Source organism: Salvia splendens, chromosome 17 (assembly GCF_004379255.2).
Source record: "Salvia splendens isolate huo1 chromosome 17, SspV2, whole genome shotgun sequence".
Taxonomy (NCBI): Eukaryota; Viridiplantae; Streptophyta; class Magnoliopsida; order Lamiales; family Lamiaceae; genus Salvia; species Salvia splendens.
The window spans coordinates 20293647-20305436 of NC_056048.1; the positions used below are offsets into that span (position 1 = coordinate 20293647).

Below are 11790 nucleotides of genomic sequence, written 5' to 3' on the forward strand. Positions count from 1 at the left end.
GCCTCTCCACACATCTGTCACATTAAGCTACAATATTTACTATTTTAATTGTAAAATTGAAAAAATATATATATAATGCAAATTAATTCCCTCATTACAAATAAAAATTAAAATACAAAAAACATTAAAAATTTAAATTTGGAAATACAATTAATTCTTTCATTTCCGTAGGAAATACAGTTTTCATGACAGATTATTGATGAAATAAATAAAGATTGGATTGAATTTATAAATTTAGAAATTAAAAAAAATACAAAAATAAATCCCCAACCTGGGCCCGAAAGTGGGCGTTGCGAGACCAGCCCACCCGCAACGCGGCTCCCTATTGTGTCGCGGCACCTCTCCCACCTGCGAAGGTTCCAAGGGGATTATTTATTCTTTCATTGCCAATTTATTTGATACTTCAATTACGATTTTAATAAAAATAAATAACTATAAAAAATTAAATTAAGCATTCAATTTATAGGTAAAATAAGATTAAATGAAGAAAGAATAAAATAGATAAAATAAATAAAGTAAGAGAAAAATAAAAATAAAATAGGCTTGAAAATAAAGTTGTCGTCAAAAAGTAAATGACTCAATTATCTTGAGACAACCCAAAGAAAAATATGATTTAACTACTTGAGATGAATGGTGAGTATATATATCTATACATGTATTTTAGATTTTTAATATAATAAGCGTAAAAGAACTAAAGAAAAATAATTCTAAAGAACTCCTGTGTATTTCTAATTCTAAAGCATATGTAAAATTATTCTTATCTAGTATCGTAATTTTTTTTAACTGGTTGGTTACTTGGTGACCATCCTCATAAAATGTAAGTATAAAAATTAGGAAAAGAGGAAGTTGAAAGTTTACCATGGGCCAATTTTTTTGTGGTATGTTTTTAGTATTGTATTGACATATCTTGTACTATATCGACATATTTTAATTGTAAAATATTGGAGTTTTTCATTTAATCAAATTACGTATGGTGTCTGCTATATTTGGAAATTATGTTTTCTAGTAGATAAACACATGTATCAATTGTGGCTGATTGGTGCGATTATTGACTAATTAGAATCATCATGGTCGGTTCACAATAGTGTGTTCGTAAATGAAAAATACATACGGACAATATTTTATATAGATGTTAAAAGAAAACTGAAATTACTATATATATTTATGGGTTACTCTTCCTGTGACTAATTGATTTTAGGATGAAATTCTAATACATTTTTTATAATGAATGAGTCGCCAACTGTGAGTAAAAAAACTGAAATTGACTGAACAGAAATATCTGTACTTTAAACTTGGGTCATACTGATAAAGGCTGGTCCAACCCAATCAGGAAAAAAAAATCCTACATATTTGTAAAAAGAGAACATGAGCTAAAGTATAACCAAAAGATCACTCTGCCTATCATCCATCAGTTTTAGGATTATGAATTTCTATCAATATATACAGTACATATTAAGCTACATAAGAAATTATAATTGTTTATTCCTTTTATTCTTTTTAATTGTGCTTAATAGACATTGCACACAAGAAAAGTTTCTTCGGCTAATTTTTAAGGCATAAAAAAGAAGAAAGAGTGAGAGAGATCGTAATCATTAATTTATTAGTATACTTAAATTCCATATTTCAGTTAGGTGATTGTGATCTATATTTTCATGACTACAGAGAAACATTTAACAAAAAGTGTCCCATTTGCACACAACTCCTTTCATCAGCAAGTAAACTTTTTTTTCTTTAAGAACATATCAAAGGAGAATGGTAAATTGAAAAGGTATATTTCTTATTTACCTTCTTAAAAAGGTAATTATACCTTTTTAAAAAGTAATGTACTCCAAGGAAAGAAGGTAACTTAAAAAGGCAAATAAAAATAACTAACATTTTATCTTTTCTACCAAAAAGAGGTAAAAATACCTTCTCAAAATGATAGAAGGTATAATACCTCCCCATATACCTTTTCCATTGGAGCATGACTTTTTTTGAAAAGGTAAATTTGCTAGTTATTTCTCTTTACCTTTCCATTTACCCTTTCCTGTGGAGATGTTGTAAGTAATCCATCGTTAGTTTATAATAGCAAGAATTATGAATTAAATAATTAAGCAGTCACAGTTAATTATGTTCATGAATCTAATTACTTCTTAGCTAATTCTAGCTAGTTAGGCACAACTGTTTATCTCAAATGGAGTAAAAAATTAAAATAAAACGATGATTCATGAAAACCTCCGATGTAGCTAGTTAGTATAAAATACTTATAAAAATAATTATATATTTTAAGCCCAGTTATGTGCCGCCAGAAAACTACAAAATAATAAATAAACTCAAGGAATTTCGTTCACTAATTGTCGTTATCAAATGTGCGTAAATCAAATAATAATGATAAATGAAAGGGTTAGGCATTTCTACTGATACAGAGAACTTAGTCGATTTTTTTTTCAATTTCGATGTTACTTTCTCTTCCTGGTCCCTAGTTATAATTGATATATCTATCTCTTTTTTCTCTTTGAAAATTTCTTTCCAGCAGCTTATTTTTTATGGTCAAATTTATACCGTTGCCGCCGTTGTAGTTATTAATTGCGACACTCCAAACACTTGATAGTTCACACTAAACTTAAACCAGGAACTAAATATATGAAGATTAATAATTTTGGAAACAAAATTTTGAAACAGACGATTTCGTCCAGTTGTATGACTATTTTCATTATTTTTCAACACTTATATGTATCAGTAATTTTTTTTATAATTTGGCTTTAAATGAAAAATGGTTGGATGCAATTTGCACAAAAATGACTTTGTAGTTGCTGGTAACACGCACTAAAAATAAAAACTTTTGAAACAACACAAATTTAAATGAAAATTTAATAAAATAAGAGGAGATAGAAAGAAAAGTTTTCAATAAATTTTGAAGTCCACCGTCTCTCTCATCTCCTTGTATTATTCACATTCACTCCTTCACTTTAAATAATGCTTCCAAGTTCCTGTGTATTGTCTGTCTAAGTTTAGATTAAAAAAGGATACTATTGTAAGTGCTGGATTTTCTAACATTATACTACTACCGAATAATAAAAAATTTTGAGCATTTAGATGGCCCAGACCGGATTTAAATAAAGCCCATTACAATTTCCGTTTTTTCAGATATGGACCATTTCTCGATTTATGTGTGTCATCCTTGCGCAGGGGTCATGTTAATCTTCTCTGTATCGTTCCAATTTTATCGGATGTCCCCGAAGGGACGTTTTTTCAGATATGGGTTCAACTACAACTGGCACAATTTCCCTCTGTGCTTTCATAAAGCTTTATTATTCGTAATTTACCTTTTTGGAATGGATAAATAAACTGATATATAATGATTGTGGACTCGAAATCTAGATTTATTGGTCTCCATCCCTCTATTATTAGAACAATGTCAATATATATATATATGTAATGTTATTAAACTAGTACTTATCTATTTTTTATGGAATTTTCTATTTTTTTTTTACTTTACTCTCACCATCCACGAAAAATAGACAAGTTTTACCATTTAGTCTGTACATGAAAAATAGACAAAGTTCAAAAAGAAAAGTTTTCAACCGATACTAACCTTACACATCATTCTAAATATGGACCGTACAATCCACTAAGAGCATCCGCAATAGCGGACTAACCGACGCCCTAGCCTCCGACGTGCGGCTAGTCCGCTATTGGGCTCGGCGAACGCGACGGACGAAAAACCAAGGCCATAGAGCTAGGGCGCAGACAAGAGAGGCTAGCCGATTTTTTATTTTTATTTATTTTTTATTTTTTTCTATAATATCATATCCCCATTTCATTTTCTTCTATGTTTTTTTTCTCCAATTCATTTCGTTGTTGTTTTCGGTGTTTTTTTTCTCGGGAGGGCTAGAGCGTCGGCTAATCCTAGTGCTAGTCTATTACTGTGCTATGGGAAGTCCTGATGATGTGGCAGGCTGTGGGAAGTACTAGTGATGTGGTAGGAGGTGTTTTTAGCTTGTCTTAGTCCTAGCACATTGGCTAGTCCGTGCTATTACGGATGCTCTAACACTCATTCCACTACCTTTTTTCTCTCTCTCTCTTACTTTTTCCTATTTCTCTTAGTTTACCAATTATACATTAAAATTCGTGTCGTTCACAGTCTTGTCTATTTTTTGTGGACGGAGGGAGTATTATTTATGACATTTAACATCCGCTATATTATTTCAATTATTTTTTCTCTGTCTTTCTTCTTAATTTATCAGTTAAATATTAAAACCACATCATCCACAAATGACGACGTATTTCTATAGAGTGGTGGGAGCACTTGTTAATATGTACACAGATTATTTTGATTTTGAAAGCCAACCTATTCCGGACATGTAATTTGAAAAAGAACTTAAGGAAAAAGTCAGAATAGTAGCACATGCTCCATTTAAAATACGAACACTCTCTCTACACACGGCATATTAGCTCATTTCATACATTATATATACCTCATATACGTATGAGAATTGAGAAGTGTAATCTACCCATATTTTATACTTCCTCTGTTTCACCGCAGTACGCATTCTTTCATTTTTAATCTGCTTCACAAAAGTATGTATTTTCTTATTTTGTAATCTCTTTTCTCTATAACGAGGTCAGACTCATTTTCCACTAACAATATTTTAATTACTTTTTCTTTCTATCTCTCTCTTACTTTACCAGTTATGCATTAAAATTCGTGTCCAACGAAAAATGCATACTCTTGTTGGACGGAGGGTGTATATGTTTTGGTTAGACTTAGCCCGATTTGATTGTATACTGCTTGAATTTAGAATGTTTTTGTCTAAATTCATATCGATTGGTTGTTTTGAAGAGTTTGATGAGTTTTGAAGAAATTAATAACTAGATTAGGGGTGCGTAGGTATGGTATACATTATCGAAACCACCATACCGTATACCTTATCGTAAATTCGGTATGCGAAAAAAATCATACCTTTACCTTATTAAAATTTTTGGTATACCGAACTTCGGTGTGCCTTATATTCGATATGACGAATTTCCGTACCGATACGTACCTCATATTCGGTATATCGTACTGAAGTTTGGTATACTGTACTTTTGCAGTACAATTAAGTTTCAACATCAATGAAAATAGAATTTTTGATTTTTAGAATATTATTTATATTTAATAATTTAAAATATATATTAAATATATTTAATTCATAATTATATTTATATTTCAGACAGATATTATAATTTAAAACTAGATAAAATATATTTTATATATAATTATATTTATATTTTCGGTATATACCTTAATTTAAAGTATATGCTGAATTTCGGTATGTTGCGGTATACCGCGGTATATGAGAATTCATACCGTTACATTACCGAAATCTTTCCACAACATATCATACCATACCAAAAATCACAATATACCAAAAATTTGGTATATTCGGTATTTTTTTTGATACGATAAAGCCGGTATTTCAGTATTTCGGTATTTTTTCCCAGCCCTAAACTAAACATGATCAGTTAAAATTAGTTTTCAAGGTAACTAGTAGGCCTATAAATTCGGGCACCCGCGGGTACCCAAACCCGATAGCACCCGAACCAGAAATCTCAAAAATATAATACCCAATAACCGACCTGTATGTGAATTCGGGTACCCTAATACCTGGTGCGGGTATCAGAACCTAACTAATCGGGTACCCATAAACCCGAAATTAGTATTTCAAATTTATTCTTTTATATAAATTACAATGTGATAAGAATAGAAATTATTAAAAATAACACAATAATACTATTTATTGACTATTATTAAAAGTCTAAACTTCAATTCTAATGTTTTAGCTTTCTCTATATTATGATTATATGACTATATATATGTATATATATATTGTAGGGATCAGATTACTCGGGGTTCACTAATTACCGGGACCTCTTTGTATTGACAAAAGTCTGAGATGGCTAATCTCAGAAGGTACAAGCCAATTACAGATTCAAGTAATACAAAACAGGAACGATACAAAGAGAAGCAAGAATTAACAAAGAACCCTAATCGATTTACAAGATCTGAACCTCTCGTAAAAGCACCGGATCTATCACTGCAATTCACCTGCACACTCAAGTACACTGTTAGTATGACAAGAGAAACAGATCCAAAATGGATCTAAACTGTGAACACAAAAACAGAACACAAGGAACAGAGAAATGGCTCAGGTCGCAACCACGACTACACCAGGGCCAAGGACCTCCTCCGTCCTATCCAACAAGTCACAAGGGAGCACAGTGGAAACAATCTAAACCCCGAGCTAGGGTTACCCGACTGCTATCACTTACAGCCACCTAACACCACAGATCTAACTCAATCACAGCCACAAGGCCACAAGAACCCTCGGATCTCACGGATCTAAGAAACCAACCGATAAACCTCCCAGAAATCACACAGAGACAAGCTCCACCGCTTGAACTCACTCGAATCTCCAGATCAACACAGCGGTTGAGAGATAACACTCGATCCTCACCAAAAAGAAGAGATCGAAGCCATCGGAGAAGAAAATCGGCCAGAGCTTCGAGAGAGAGAGTTTCTAGAGAGAAGGCATAGCGAAAGCTCAAGAAGAGAGAGAGAGAGAGAGAGAATGGTGATTAGAATGAGAGAGTGAGGAGTCAAAGAGTCGGATAAAGACTCACCAGAAACACACCCCCAAATCCAACGGTTCAGCGCCATAATCCGGGTGAAGGCGACACGTGGCAGCCATCGGGTACTCGCTCCATAAGTAATCGGCCAAGAAGAGTTGGACTCATTACACTTAGAACGGGCCATCAATTAAAACGGCCCAGCCGAATTAATTCCAAGCCCAAAAGGTGGTCCATAATTCCACATACTCCACCTTGGACTACCTTTAGTAAACAGAGGAGAGCCTTGGTCATTGCGTTGCTTCATCACAGCCTACAAGGTTAGGATCAAGACACCAAAGAGGCAGTGCTCATTAGTCAAGAGCTAACCAGGTTGCCTAACAAGACACCAAAGAGACAAAGCTCATTAGTCAAGTAGGTCTTTAATTTTCCTTGAGATTCCAGCAGACCAAGGTCTAGGGAATCATCAAGGTCTTCCCCCGGGACATGCAAATGCACATGCTAACCATAATCAAAATGCAATCTCTTAATACACATAAGCAGTTTATCAGCAGGTAGACATTTAGTTCCCATGTCAGCAGGATTCTTATCAGTATGCACCTTATGCAACAATATTTCTTGTTTCTCAACAACATCCCTAATTAAATGGAACCTAACATCTATATGCTTAGTTCTATCATGAAAAACAGGGTTTTTGCATAGTTGAATAGCAGACTGACTATCAGAATATAAAGCAGGAACAGATTTTAAGAATTTAAGTTCAGAAAGAACTCCCTTTAACCAAATTGCTTCCTTCATAGCCTCTGTGATGGCTATATATTCTGACTCTGTAGTGGAGAGGGCTACTATGTGCTGCAATTGAGACTTCCAGCTTATACAAGAACCACAAACAGTAAACACATAAGAAGTAGTGGACTTTCTTTTGTCCCTATCATTTGCATAATTGGAATCAACAAAACTACATAGATTTACACCATCATCCCTCTTCATAAAACACAGACCATACTTAGAAGTATGTTTCAGATATCTCAAAAGCCATTTCAGGGCCTCCCAGTGCACAGGTCCAGGGTTTGACATGTATCTACTCAAGCAAGAAACAGCATAAGCAATGTCAGGCCTAGTACTAACCATTAAGTACATCACAGAACCTATAGCATTAGCATAAGGAACCTTTTTCATAGCATGGATATCAGCTTCAGACTTTGGACATAAATCTTTACTCAACTGAAAATGAGCAGCTAAGGGCACAGAGGCTGACTTAGCAGCAGACATGTTAAACTTATGCAGGACTTTAAACACATATGGTTCTTGATGAAGCACAAGTACAGAATCCTTTCTGTTTCTATGGATATTAATACCCAAAATCTTTTGTGCATCACCAAGATCCTTCATCTCAAAGTTATTACACAGAGCAGATTGCACAGACTTGATGGATTTGAGGCAAGGTCCCATAATCAGCATATCATCAACATATAGCAGTAAGAACACAGGAACTTTATCAAGGTTTTTCACATACAGGCAGGCATCAAAAGTGCTTCTAACAAACCCAAGATTTTGCATGCATGAATTAAACTTGATGTTCCATTGTCTGGGAGATTGCTTCAAGCCATACAATGCCTTTTTTAACAGGTAAACATGATTGGGATACTTAGGATCTACAAATCCCTCAGGCTGTTTCATATAGATAGGCTTATCTAAATCACCATGCAGGAAAGCAGTTTTAACATCCATTTGTTTAAGTTCCCAGTCAAAATGTGCACACAAAGCAAGCATAAGTCTAACAGTTGTAAATTTAACCACAGGAGCAAATATTTCAGTATAATCTACCCCCTCTTGTTGAGTAAACCCTTTGGCCACAAGTCTGGCCTTATACCTAAGTCCTTCTACCTCATTTTTAATTTTATACAACCATCTGCAGTCAACAACAGAAGCACCAACAGGTAGAGGAACAAGTAACCAGGTACAATTGACTTTCAAAGACAACATCTCATCTTCCATGGCTTTTTGCCATTCATGCCAAAATTTAGATTTAAGAGCCTGTTTATAAGACTAAGGCTCCTCACCATCAGATTCATGCACATTAAAAGCCAAAGAAATCAAGTTAACCAAACCAATATACCTTTCAGGTTGACTAATGTGCCTCCTGACTCTATCTCTAGACAGGAGATAATCACTCAAGTCTGGACCAGGGTTAACAACTTGGTCATCAAGTAAAGCTGGTTCAGGCTCAGGTTGAGGCTCAGGTTCAGGTTGAGGGTCAGGCTCAGGTGCAGGGTCAGTGGTGATAGGATTTGGAACCCAAAATTGCTCCACCTCACTTGGAGTATCCTCAGATACCTCCACCTCAGTGAGGTTATCAGTGGACTCCACCTCACTAGGAGGCTCATTGTCCACACTTAGAGGAGTGGTATCAGGGGCAGGTCTAACACAGGGGAACTCATCTTCATTGAAGATGACATCTCTGCTTATAATGACCCTGAAACCAGGCTCACTTCTGTTCCAAATTCTATAACCCTTGACTCCCTCAGGGTAACCTAGGAAGACTCCTTTCTTGGATCTAGGTTCTAACTTGTCAGTCTTGGTATGAACAAAGGCACTACAGCCAAACACCCTAAGATGAGACAGAGAAATTTTTCTACCAGTGAAAACAAACTCAGGACACTTCCCCTTTAGGGGGACTGAAGGAGACCTATTTACAAGGTAGGCTGAGGTCAGTAGGGCTTCACCCCAAAATTTTTTGGACATACCACTCTTAGACAGGAGACACCTAACCTTTTCTAGGAGGGTTCTATTCATCCTCTCAGCAACTCCATTTTGCTGAGGGGTATAGGGGGTAGTCTTGTGTCTTTTAATTCCAAACTGAGTACACATGGAGTCCATTTGAGAATTACAAAACTCAAGACCATTGTCTGTCCTAATCACTTTGATAGACTTTCCAGTTTGATTTTCAATAAGATTCTTCCATGCAGAAAACTTATCACTGACCTCAGACTTGTTTTTCATTAAGAAACACCAAACTTTTCTTGAAAAATCATCAATTATGGACAGAAAATAGACTGACCCAGAATGAGTTGACACAGAGGCTGGGCCCCACACATCCATGTGTAGGTATTCTAACACACTGTGACTGATATTTTCAGTGACAGGTGTTGGGAGAGACACCCTATGTTGTTTGCCCAAGACACAAGTGTCACAAAAAGGAAGACTATTTTGAAAATCATTTTCAGAAAGCAACTCATTTTTCTTCAAAATATTTAGACCTTTTTCACTCATATGACCAAGTCTATTATGCCACAACATGGCTTTATTAACCCGAGCCAGGCTTGAGACATTATTCACACAGGCCAAAGGTTGAGCAGAACACACATAGAGATTACATTTTTTCACAGCTTTAAACAAGCACATAGCACCCTTACAGATCTTCATAACTCCCTGCCCCCACTTACCCTCTAGCCCATCAAGCTCCAAGCAAGTGCAGGAAAGCAAATTGTAACACAGATCAGGCACATATCTCACATTGTTCAAGTTTAGCATATAGCCATTACTGAATTTTAAACACATTGTACCAATGCCAAGAATTTGACACTTCTTGTCATTTGCCATAGAAACAAACGTATTTTCTACAGGTTTAAAATCAGAAAACACAGATCTAAAAGGAGATATGTGATAGGTGCATCCAGAATCAATCAGCCAATCATTTTCAGTAAAAGAGCAACCCAGAGAAGAATTTACAGACAGAATATCATGAGTCATGAAGCACACTCCTTCAGGATCATTATTCTTAGCTAGGTTAGCAATAGAATCCATATTATTATTACCATGTTTCTGCTTCTTAGGGTTGGGGCACTCTTTCTTGTAGTGGCCTACCTCACCACAGCTAAAACACTTTCTATTAGCCTTAGGATTCCTACTGTTAGATCTAGACCTTCCCTTTCCTTTCTTCTTTCCTTGATCATTAGATTTATTGTTATCATTACCCCCTCTGGTATGGGATCTACCCCTAACATGCAGGGCTTTAGACTGAGCAGATTTAAAGGCATTATGTTCCTTAATTTCAATTTCCTTAGATTTTAAAGAACTGATGATTAGTTCCAGAGGAGCACTATCCCTACCATACTTTATAGCAGCTTTAACATCATTATAAGAGTCAGGGATAGCATTCATCAAAGCAATACTAGTATATTCATCAATAGTCTTGTCACCAGACCTTTTAATGTCCTGAACAAGTTTCTGGAAAATATCAATGTTATCATCAATGTCATTAGAAAGATCAAGTTTGAATTTGAAAAATTTTTCAAGTAAATACATTCTGGAGGACATTGAGGTTTCAATATACAAAGTATCAAGTTTCTGCCATAGCTCAGAAGCAGATTCAATAGACCCAACTTTTCTAATCACACAATCAGAAAGGTTTAAAATGATGGTTGATCTGGCCAGTTCATTCATTTCAGAAAATTTTTCAGCAGGTTCAGTGTCGGGAGTAGTTCCCTCCACAGCTTTGAAAACTTTTTGTTGAATTAAAATACATTTTATTTTCTGTTTCGAGATAGTAAAATCATTTTTCCCATTAAAGGGTACAATACCAACTGGTTGAGTCATTTTTAAGAAAACTTTCACACAGAAAACAGTACCAGCAATCCAGAAAGCACAGCAAACAACCTTACTGTCACAGAAGCTGGACTTAAGAACACAGGACTTAGAGAGACCACTTAAAACAGATATACATGTATTTCTCATCCAGAAAACACAGATGCAAAACCAGGCACACAACACACAGGCAAGTAGCACTCCAACACAGTTCCAAGTGGTTCCAGAAACCCCACAGAAAATGTCAAAACCGAGTTCCTCCCTATCTGTCACGTACACCCCGGCAAGAGGATTTCCCAGTTCGCAATCACCCAATGTATGGGGGCGCAGGGGGTCACTCAAGGCGGTTACCAGTGCAGGGTGGATAGGTAATTCACTCAAGACACAGATCTTGGGCTCTTAGAGATCAACTTAGAACACAAGACAGGAGAAGACACACACCAGACAGTAATCAACGGAAGCAAGTTAAGCAGGAATGCAACAAGAAGCAAAACAGAAACACTGAAGCACATAAGCCTAGACCACGGCCAGTGGTATCTACCAGAAACAACTGCCCAATCCTAGACTAGAAAGCAGTAAAAGTTTTAAGGATTTCAGCCAATATACCAGAGCGGT

The 11790-nt window shown here is 35.6% G+C and overlaps 1 non-coding gene across 1 annotated transcript; it reads right to left on the reverse strand.

Annotated features, from left to right (window-relative positions):
- Positions 1-3122: 3122 nt before the first annotated feature.
- Positions 3123-3225, reverse strand: LOC121775614. The gene has a single exon (XR_006045166.1). It is a non-coding gene; the product is annotated as a U6 spliceosomal RNA (small nuclear RNA).
- Positions 3226-11790: the final 8565 nt, after the last annotated feature.